This window comes from Pleurodeles waltl, chromosome 6 (genome assembly GCF_031143425.1).
Source record: "Pleurodeles waltl isolate 20211129_DDA chromosome 6, aPleWal1.hap1.20221129, whole genome shotgun sequence".
NCBI lineage: Eukaryota > Metazoa > Chordata > Amphibia > Caudata > Salamandridae > Pleurodeles > Pleurodeles waltl.
In genome coordinates this window covers 468,756,919-468,768,908 of record NC_090445.1, presented here as the reverse complement: position 1 = coordinate 468,768,908, position 11,990 = coordinate 468,756,919, and the positions used below count along the sequence as shown (strand labels likewise).

General features: G+C 44.2%; 1 long non-coding RNA gene across 5 annotated transcripts in view; it reads left to right on the top strand.

Annotated features, from left to right (window-relative positions):
• LOC138299907 (uncharacterized) overlaps nucleotides 1-11,990 on the top strand; it is a 770,123-nt gene that overhangs the window by 322,079 nt on the left and 436,054 nt on the right. The gene's annotated exons all lie outside the window — the stretch shown is intronic.

The window sequence follows — 11,990 nt, the reverse complement described above, 5'->3', positions numbered from 1 at the left end:
AATCATGACACCCAGGGTTGATAAAAAATACAAACCTGCACTCTCTAATCCAGTATTTATTAGGGCACAATTACCACCTGATTCTATATTGGTTAGTGCAGCCAGAAAACAAGCCAATAGCCAGTCTACAGGAGATGCTCCTCCTTCAGATAAAGAAAGTTGAAAGTTGGATGCAGCAGGTAAAAGAGTTGCTACTCAAGCGGCTAACCATTGGAGGACTGCTAACTCCCAAGCACTCCTAGCAAGGTATGACAGGGCTCATTGGGATCAGATGGAAGATTTGTTACAATATCTTCCACCGGAACATCAACAAAGAGGTCAACAAATAGTAGCAGAAGGACAGGCTATTTCTAACCGCAATTAGATGTGCTACAGATGCAGCTGGTACAGCAGCAAGTGGAGTCAACACAAGCATAATCATTAGGGGACATACATGGCTAACAGCTTCAGGACTTAAGCCAGAGATACAGCAAGCGGTATTAAACACGCCCTTCGATAAAGAAAATGTATTTGTGCCAGAGGTTGATTCCCACAATAGAAAAGCTTGAAAAGGGCTTAGAGACAGCTAAAGCCATAGGTGTATTATACACCACACCCACGAGGGGCACTTTCCTCGATCCACAATTTAGGGGTGATTTCAAACCATAAACCACAGAACCATCCACTTCACAACAAAAACAAGGGTCACACTTCTATAACAGAGGTTCATTCAGAGGCTCTTACAAATGATCTAATTATCGAGGAGGAGGTAAATCAGCCAATCCCATAGGCTCCCCTACCTCATCAAAACAGTGACTTCTTACAAATCCCCACAGAGCATACACCTCCTGTGGGAGGAAGACTGTTAAAGTTTTACACACAGTGGCACAGCAACACCACACATCAATGGGTTCTGTAAATTATCCAACATAGCTATTGTCTAGAACTCATCTCTGCTCCACCAAACATTCCCCATTGTTCACACAGACTTACTCAGGAACATCTCACCTTATTGAAACAGGAGGTACAATCACTACTATTCCACTGAGCCATAGAGATAGTTCCTATATCCCAACAGTGATCTGGAATGTATTCACTATACTTCCTCATACCAAAGAAAGATGGTACTCTGAGACCAATTTTAGATCTCAGACCCCTCAATCTATACATCCTTTCAGAACAATTTCATGTGTTCACTCTACAAGACATAATTTTCCTACTTCAAAAACAGGATTACATGTCACCGTTAGACCTCAAGGATGCTTATTTCGACATTCCAATACATCCAGCACATCTAAAGTATCTAAGATTTGTTATAGCAGGAAAGCACTACCAATTCAAGGTGCTACCATTCGGGGTAACAATAGCAACAAGGGTGTTTTCCAAATGCTTAGCGGTGGTTGCAGAATTCCTCAGAAGACAACACATACATGATTCCCATATCTGTACGACTGGCTTATAGAGGCCAGTCAACAACATATTCAATATGCTATAGACATCCTACAAAATCTAGGATTCAGTATCAATTACCACACATCTCACCTGCAGCCATCACAGATACAAGTGTATCTGAGAGCAATTCTGAACACTCAATCAGAATTAGAATGCCCAAACTCAGTGAGAATTCAAGCATTTCACAATCTCTTATCTCAAGTACAATTCAACACCAATTATACAGTAAAGTTGTTGATGAAACTATTGGGAATGATGGCTTCATGCATAGTAATAGTACCCAGTGCGAGACTGCACATACGACCACTAAGGCAGTGTCTTTCTTAAGAATGGTCTCAGGCACAGGGTCAAATTCAGTATCTAGTGTTGTTTGACCACCAAACACACCGCTCTCTGCAATGGTGGAATTACTCCAACCTATCAAAGGGGCGGCCCTTTCAGGACCCTGTGCCTCAGACCACAATCACAGCAGATGCATCAATGATAGGTTGGGGAGCACATCTCAACAACCTCACTATACAGGGGGAATGGGACTCAATTCAACAGACTTAAATAAACGACTTGAAATTACTAGCAGTATTCCTAGCACTCAAAGCTTTTCAGACACAAATCACACACAAGATAATGTTAATAAGGACAGATAATATGACCACAATGTATTATCTGCAAAACCAGAGGGGAGGGTGTCACACTCATCACAATTGTCCCTTTTAGCACAATTTGGACATGGCAATTCACAAACCGATTTAATTACTGGCAGAGTATCTTCCAGGGATACACAATCAACTAGCGGATCTCTTAAGCAGGACACAGCAACAAGTCCACGAATGGGAAATTCATCCACAAGTGAAACAGCAATACTTCTAAATGTAGGTAACCCCAGACACAGACCTTTTCGCTACAAAAGAAAACGCAAAATGCCAAAGCTTCACATCCAGGTACCCACACCCTCAATCCAAGGGCAATGCTCTGGATGAATTGATCAAGGATATTTGCTTACGCTTTTCTACCTCTCCCACTAATTCCATTTCTGATAAAAAAAGATTAAACAAACCTCAGTCACCATGATACTCATATCTCCCACATGGGCCCGTCATCGTGGTACAGAACACTATTGGACCACATCAAAAGCTACCAAACAGACCAGATTTGTTAACTCAAAGGAGAGGCCAAATCAGACATCCAAATCCCAGCTTACTCAAACTAGCGATTTGGCTCCTAAAGTCATAGAGTTTGGCTATTTACAAATTCCATCTGAATGTATGGATATTCCAAATGGAAGCAAGCAAACCCCCAACTAGACAGTGTTATGCAGCTAAATGGAACCGTTTTGTCTACTATTGTCAACCCAAAACATATTGATCCACTTAAAGGTTCACTACAGGATATTGTTTGTTGTTTGTTACACTTACAAAAAGCAAATTTGGCATAATTCTCTATTAGAATCCATTTAACATCTATAGCTGCTTACCTCCAAAATAAACAACATACTTCCCTGTTCAGGATTCCTTTCATAAAGGCTTTTATGGAAGGTCTTACAAGAATTATTCCACCAAGCTTTCCTCCAGCCTCTGTATGGAATATTAATATTGTACTCACAAGACTTATGGGGCCACCACTTGAACCCATGTATTCCAGAGAAAGTTAATTTTTTAGTAGCAATTACTTCTTTGAGAAGAGTTAGTGAAATCTAAGCATTCATTTTACAAGAACCTTTCTTTCAAATCCATAAAGACAAATTAGTTCTTAGAACAAATCCAAAATTCCTACCAAAGGTAGTTTCGCATTTTCATATCAATCAGTCAGTAGAATTGCCAGTCTTCTTTCCTCAGCCAGATTCAGTGGCTGAAAGAGCTCTTCACACACTTGATGTTAAAAGAGCCCTCATGTACTATATAGATAGAACAAAACATTTCGGAAACTCCAAACAACTCTTTGTGGCATTTTTAGAAACACTCAAAGGTAATCCTATTTGAAAAAATGGATTTGCCAGATGGATAGTAAAGTGTATCAAACTTGCTATCTTAAAGCTAAAAGACGGTTACCAGTAACCTCAAAAGCACACTCCACTAGAAAGAAAGGAGCTTCAATGGCATTCTTGGGAAATATACCAATGGCAGACATATTTAAAGCTGACTCATGGTCTACACCACACACATTTACTAAACACTACTGTGTGGATGTATTATCTCGCCAACATGCAAATGTCCAACTCCTGCAAGCTAGCCACTGCTTATTTTAGGGAGGGGACTGCTTTGCAGTCTATGCAAAGCATGTGGATCTACAGCTACACATGCAGTTGAAAGAGAAATGTTACTTTAGGAAGCTGGCCTGGTGTGTGGTGGGTACCCAACGTACTTACACTTTATACCAGGTCCAGGTATCCCCCCATAGTGAAGTGCAGGCAGTGTCTAGGAGCCAGGTTCTTTAGAGGTAGCTGCGGATGAGCAGCCAAGGCATATCTAGGAGACATGCAAAGCTCATGCAATACCACTGTAGACACACAGCACTTACACACATGAAAGAAAACACTCAGATGTACAAAAAAAAGGTACTTTATTTTTGGAACATAGTACCACAAAATACTAGAAGGGTAGCCCTCCAATAGAAGGTAAGTAATACACTAAATATTTACACTAGCAATCAGAAATAGGCACAAAAAAAGGTTAGAAAACAGTGCAAATAGCAATAACCAATAGGGGGAGCACCAACCATAGACTAAAAAAATGGAATGCGAACACAGGACACCCACCTCGGAAAGTGGAATGTGTGGAGGGGAGCTAAGAGTACTAGAAAAACACAGAGGTAAGTAATACAGTACCCCCCTCCCCACCCCAGCGACCAGGAAAGCAGGAATAAATCACTGGAATGTCCCCAAACCACACAAAAAGGAGGAAAAAGAAGAAAAGAAGACACCCAGACAAGACTGCAAGAAACCAGCGGTGGATTCCTGAAAAAGAAGACCTGTGGAGAGAGGGGTCCAAGTCCGAGAGTCACAGTGGAGTCCAGGAGGAGTAGGAGCTACTACCCACCCAGCTGTACTTGCAGAAGTTGGTCGAGGGTGATGAAGAACAGGTCAGCACTGCAGCCCTGGAGCCAGAAAAGAGTTCCTGATAGATGCAGAAGATGTCCCATGCTGGAGTGAAGATAGCAGACAGGTAGACGGATGTTGGTGCAGGAATTCCACCAACAAGCCTTGGCAAAGGCAAACTTGCAGTTCGTGGAAAAGTGGTGCTGCCCGGGACCAGCAAGGCCCAGGAAGACTCAACCCAGGAGGGGGAGTAACAGGGGACCCTCGGTGTCGCAGAGAGTCCACAGGAGCAGAGGCAGCAACACCCACAGGACGGGCACACAGAAGTCGTAGAACGAGCCCACGCAGCACTATAGTAAGAGATCCCACGCAACAGGAAAACCACGCAGAGGGCTGTGCGTCACAGGAAGGAGTGCTATGGACTGGAGCTATACGTCATCTGAAAATCCCTTGGAGGAGATGCAAACAAGCCTTGGCAGCTGCAAGAGACACTGTGCACGGCAGTACTGTCCTGCGTGGAAGGGCTTACCTCCACCAAAGTTGGACAGCTGGCAGAGAGGACCAAGAGGACTACTCCGGACTACCACCTGTAATGCAGGAAACACGCAGCTCAAGATGAGTAGAGATCCACGCAGCCGGTCGTCGTTGCAGCAAGTGCCTGGGGATGCGGGGGATGACTCTTTGACTCCTAGGGAGATTCATTCTTGCTTCTTGGTGCAGACTGAAGACTTGCCTCCCTCGGAGGATGCACAGCCGGGGAAATGTTGCGGTTGTTGGAAGGAGCCTGAGAAACAATGTTGCAGAACAGAGCCATTGCTGCAGCTGTAGATTGTAGATTGTAGGTTCCTGTGAAGTCCATTTGCGGTTCCAGTGGCTAGAAGAGGAAAGTAAGCTTTGCAGAGGATTCCTGCTGGAGTCTTGCATGTCGAATCTGAGGACCCACCCAAGGGATAGACACTAAATAGCCCTGAAAGGGGAATTGGTCACCTAACCGGGTAAGCACCTATCAGGAGGGGGCTCTGACGTTACCTGCCTGACCACTCAGATGCTCCCACAGTTCCCTGCCAACCTTGGAAACAAGATGGCTGAAACATGTGACCCTCTGGAGGTGCTCTGTGCACCACCCCTAGGGTGGTGATGGGCAGGGGAGTGGTCACTCCCCTTTCCATTGTCCAGGTTCGCACCAGAGCTGGGACTGGCGGTCCCTGAACTGGTGTGGATTGGTTTATGCACAGAGGGCACCAAATGTGCCCTTCAAAGCATACCAGTGGCTTGGCGAGGCTACCCCTCCCAAGCCAGTTACACCTATTTCCAAAGGGAGAAGGTGTTACCTCACTTTCCCAAAGGAAACCCTTTATTCTGCCTTCCTGGGCTTGATCAGTTCAGCAGCTTGGGCTGCCCGGAAAACCCTGTAAGACTGGTGATAGCAACGCTGGGGGTCCTCTATGGAGCCCCCAGAGTGTATAGAATCATACTGCTAGTACTTGCAACAGTATTGGGGTATGATTCCTACATGTTTGATACCAAACATGCCTAGGTTCGGAGTTTTCATTTTGTAGCTGGACATAGGTCACGACCTATGTCCAGAACATGCATAAAATGACGTCCCCGCACTCATGAAGTCCAGGAGAATGGAACTGGAGTTTGTGTGGGCACCTTTGATAGTGCGGGGTGCCCTCACACACACAGGTACTTGCACCCTGCTCTCTGGGCTAGGAGGGCCTGCCATAGGGATGATTTATGGTGACCTGGTGGTGAAAGAGTGCATGAACCCTTTCACGCAGGCTGCAATGACAGGCCTGCAGAACACTTTGCATTGGCTCCCTATGAGTGGCATGGTACATGCTGCAGCCCATAGAGATCCCCTGTTAACCCAATGTCCTGGGTATCTAGGTACCATATACTCGGGACTTACATAAGGGCACCAGTATGCCAAATGTGGGGTGAAAAAGGTTCCAGCATCCAAGTTTAAAAGAGAGTGCATAATCACTGTGGCCCTGGTTAGCAGTATCCCAGTGAACACAGTGACGAACAGGCCAGAAAGTGGGGGTAACCATACTAGAAAGGGGCTACTTTCCTACAGATACTTACACAGTAGATGTCTGTTCGTGGCATGTAGTGCTGTAGATTCACATGTGCCCTCCCTCCTCCCCGGACTTCTGTGGCCGTTGTAGTCATATATATTGTAAATATGTATATACATTGCATGGACATCTCATTTCTTAACATTTATACACTCTTTACGTCACCCTCCTGCGGGAAAAACAATTTAACAAAGAACTCAATGCCCATGCGCATTATCACCGACAGGAGAAGTCACTCAATCCCGTGACTCGTAAACCTTCGAAGAAAAATAACTTGTAACACTCTGAGCCTAACACTAGATGGTAGACGTATGCAAAGCATGTGAATCTACAGCACTACATGCCACAAACAGATGTCTACTGGGTAAGTAACATTTTCTCCATATTTGATGGTTCTCCTTCCTTCTCCTCCTCACTAGGATGAACTAAATATTGTGTAAATACAGTGAGTTAAAAAAATGAATCTCCTTCTCTTACCAAGGTAAGATCTGTAGCTGTTTCCTTTTCTTTTTTTCTTTTTGCCACTGGTTGGGTAGTTCTAGTACTCTGTTGTGTCATTCTTCAGTTTATACATTCTTTCCTTTGCTGTATATTTGGAAGCGCTGGTAAACACGTTTCACATGTCGTTTTATGTTTCGCATCCTGGGCATTTTGTTTACTCCTCACTAGTAAGTTGCAAACATAGAGCTTTTCTATTCTTTTTTGGGCCTTTTGCCCTGATGTGGTACCGTTATAGTCTGTGTCTCCTATAATCCTGTCATGTATCCACAGTGAAGAGAGCTCACATTCTTTGGGTTTGCCTACCTTCAGTCACAAGCATTGCACCCTGGATTGCTAAGGTGGTTTGAAGTAATAACTAAAAAAGCTCTAGGTGATAGACAGAGAGCCATCTCTGTTAGATATTAGACCTCCTGACATTTAAACTAATTTTAATGTAAACATTTTCTGAATATTGAAATGTACAAAAAGGCTCACAGTTCATGGAAAATCCTTAATATGTAGAAAACTGTTTATTTCTGCTCTACGTTTTTAGGTCAAGCCGCAAACTCTTTTTGACCTGTTGTAAGTATTCTGTGGGCTTTTAACCATGGCAACCACTTTAACTCGTTCGTGCGTTTCAAAAATCCCTTGGTTTACATTTACACTTTACGTTTGTCCCGCCTTGGGGCAGTTTTGTTGCACCCTTGCAAACTGACCCTGTTACATGGATAATTGCACGATTGCCATTATACATCAGCGAGGGCGAACTATTTTATTTTCTCTGTTGTTTCTCCCATTCGTGCCCCATGGCGGGCACGGTGCTCACAGTGCAGAACAGAGCAAACTCCATTGCGATATTAATGCACGTCAGATTGTTCACACTGTTACTTAATCAGAGTAATTTATTTTGGCTCTTCCCTTCACGCTCCATATGTTTCACAAAAACACTCATAATTGATAAATGCTTTACATAAAAAACACAGAAATACTCAAAGCCGCGCTCCAGAAACTGTGCGAGAGGCGATACTACAATATTCACTGCGCTCGGGAAACTCACCCCATAATGCTTTCCAGGCCATTACTTTTAGAAAACATTTTTGCTCATAACTCAGCCTGTGGTAGTCCTCAGACAATGAGACCACCACCAAAACTTTCACAATAACATGCTTCTTCTGTCTTCATCATCTACGTTAGTGGAGACCCCAAAATAATAACCCCTCCCACCATTCAGTGCCTGTGTAAGCTCTCTCATGTCTGGAACATTTGTTTTACAGCTAGGAGTAGTTTGTGTTTTAAGGGCCTTGTTTGTAATATCATTACAGTAGGCCTGTTAGCTCAGAAAATGTGTAAGGCACTATGGCGGTCATTCTGACCATGCGGTTACCGCCGAATGACCGCCCCGCGGTCAAAAGACCGCAGCGGCCATTCCAACTTTCCTGCTGGGCCGGCGGGCGACCGCCAAAAGCCCGCCCAGCGGGAAAGCCCCTGCAACGAGGAAGCCGGCTCCGAATGGAGCCGGCGGAGTTGCAGGGGTGCGACGGGTGCAGTGGCACCTGTCGCGATTTTCACTGTCTGCAAAGCAGACAGTGAAAATCTGTATGGGGCCCTGTTAGGGGGCCCCTGCACTGCCCATGCCAGTGGCATGGGCAGTGCAGGGGCCCCCAGGGGCCCCACGACACCCGTTCCTGCCATCCTGGTTCTGGCGGTGAAAACCGCCAGAAACAGGCTGGCGGGAAGGGGGTCGGAATCCCCATGGCGGCTCTGCAAGCAGCGCCGCCATGGAGGATTCCCTGGGCCAGGGGAAAACCGGCGGGAAACCGCCGGTTCCCCTTTTCTGACTGCGGCTTTACCGCCGCGGTCAGAATAGCCCAGGAAGCACCGCCAGCCTGTTGGCGGTGCTTCCGCTGCCCTCCGCCCTGGCGGAGACTGCCAGGGTTGGAATGAGGGCCTATGTCCTCTAGGGGCTAAATATATGGCTACCCTGCAGTACTTTCTGACATTTTCTTTTTGTGTGGTTATGCCCTCTAGGGGCTAACTATATGGTTACATGACTATGTTTCTTACAAATGCTATTTTCATTGTGGTGTCCTCTAGGGGCTGTTGTAAGCTGTACATTAAACATATTAACATAGTACAATATTTGCGGCACAAAAACTTGCCCTATAATGCTTTGCAGCGCATTACTTTTACAAAACATTTTTGCGCACAACTCAGCCTGTGGTGGTTCTAGAACAATGGACCCACCTTCAAAACATTCACCACAATGTGCTCTTTCTGTCTACATAATCTTTGGGTCCCCACACTATGTTAGTGAGGACCCCAAAATAATAACCCCTCTCATGGTTGTAACTTTTGTTTTATAGCTGGGAGTAGTTTGTGTTTTAAAGGCTTTGTTTGTAATTCCATTGTAGTAGGCTTGCTAGCCCTAACAACGTGTAATGTGATTTGCCCTCTGGGGCTAAATATATGGTCACAGTGCATTCATTTCTGACATTTTCTTTTCATGTGGTTATGTCCTCTAGGGGCGGTTACTACATGGTTGCATGACCATGTTTCTAACAAATTGTATTTTCATTGTGGTGTCCTCTAGGGGCTATTCTGAGCATTACAGTCTAATGCCAAAAGTTTATCTCTGATAAAAGGTTTTTATTGGGTTTACATGATATGTTTTATTAATCTCTCCTTATTGCAGTTATGACCATTATTCAGGCCAACTCAACATCGTTATTACACTATGACTGTTTTAACACTCTTGATATGTTTGGATGACCGTTCTAGTTTATTTCTCTCATTACTCCTCCATGGCTGTCTTGTGTTGTTTTTTTGTGGGGGGGAATTGTGTTAGCCAGCCAGCAACTCTGATGGTGGGGTAGTGATTGTGATATTCTGTTGAAATTAGCATGGCAGATTCAAATTAGGATGCTAAATGGCAACATGTTCCTTTTTGGCTGCAACTACAGGGAGTGCAGAATTATTAGGCAAGTTGTATTTTTGAGGATTAATTTTATTATTGAACAACAACCATGTTCTCAATGAACCCAAAAAACTCATTAATATCAAAGCTGAAATTTTTGGAAGTAGTTTTTAGTTTGTTTTTAGTTTTAGCTATGTTAGGGGGATATCTGTGTGTGCAGGTGACTATTACTGTGCATAATTATTAGGCAACTTAACAAAAAAAAATATATACCCATTTCAATTATTTATTATTACCAGTGAAACCAATATAACATCTCAACATTCACAAATATACATTTCTGACATTCAAAAACAAAACAAAAACAAATCAGTGACCAATATAGCCACCTTTCTTTGCAAGGACACTCAAAAGCCTGCCATCCATGGATTCTGTCAGTGTTTTGATCTGTTCACCATCAACATTGCGTGCAGCAGCAACCACAGCCTCTCAGACACTGTTCAGAGAGGTGTACTGTTTTCCCTCCTTGTAAATCTCACATTTGATGATGGACCACAGGTTCTCAATGGGGTTCAGATCAGGTGAACAAGGAGGCCATGTCATTAGATTTCCTTCTTTTATACCCTTTCTTGCCAGCCACGCTGTGGAGTACTTGGACGCGTGTGATGGAGCATTGTCCTTCATGAAAATCATGTTTTTCTTGAAGGATGCAGACTTCTTCCTGTACCACTGCTTGAAGAAGGTGTCTTCCAGGAACTGGCAGTAGGACTGGTAGTTGAGCTTGACTCCATCCTCAACCCGAAAAGGCCCCACAAGCTCATCTTTGATGATACCAGCCCAAACCAGTACTCCACCTCCACCTTGCTGGCGTCTGAGTCGGACTGGAGCTCTCTGCCCTTTACCAATCCAGCCACGGGCCCATCCATCTGGCCCATCAAGACTCACTCTCATTTCATCAGTCCATAAAACCTTAGGAAAATCAGTCTTGAGATATTTCTTGGCCCAGTCTTGACGTTTCAGCTTGTGTGTCTTGTTCAGTGGTGGTCGTCTTTCAGCCTTTCTTACCTTGGCCATGTCTCTGAGTATTGCACACCTTGTGCTTTTGGGCACTCCAGTGATGTTGCAGCTCTGAAATATGGCCAAACTGGTGGCAAGTGGCATCGTGGCAGCTGCACGCTTGACTTTTCTCAGTTCATGGGCAGTTAATTTGCGCCTTGGTTTTTCCACACGCTTCTTGCGACCCTGTTGACTATTTTGAATGAAACGCTTGATTGTTCGATGATCACGCTTCAGAAGCTTTGCAATTTTAAGAGTGCTGCATCCCTCTGCAAGATATCTCACTATTTTTGACTTTTCTGAGCCTGTCAAGTCCTTCTTTTGACCCATTTTGCCAAAGGAAAGGAAGTTGCCTAATAATTATGCACACCTGATATAGGGTGTTGATGTCATTAGACCACACCCCTTCTCATTACAGAGATGCACATCACCTAATATGCTTAATTGGTAGTAGGCTTTCGAGCCTATACAGCTTGGAGTAAGACAACATGCATAAAGAGGATGATGTGGTCAAAATACTAATTTACCTAATAATTCTGCACTCCCTGTAGAGGAAGAAGGTAAATGGAAGTGCTTTAGTTATATGCAGTGCCAATGGAACTATGTGGCAGGAAAAAACAAAATTGTGAGGCAGGGTTGACTAATTTATGTGGCAAGAAAAGTCCATTTATGAATTTACAATGTCACTAGCTCTAACTCAAGCAAATGCGAGACTTATTCCATTGCAAATAGTTGGCTTTTTACTGCCACCCGTACAGGTCGTTCGCCAACACATTGTAAAGATGTCTCACGCAGATATTTCCAAGTACTTGTTTATGTATGAGGCACATGAATCACCAGCTGGCACTTTGAAACCTGTCTCCAAATGACCGAGAAAACCTGATAAGTAGGACAATCACAGTGTTTCTCTGCTAACGGTCTCATTGCGCAATGATCTGAATTTCACCCTAATCTCGCCAATTAAAGTTTGCACACAGATGAGAATTTAAGAGTT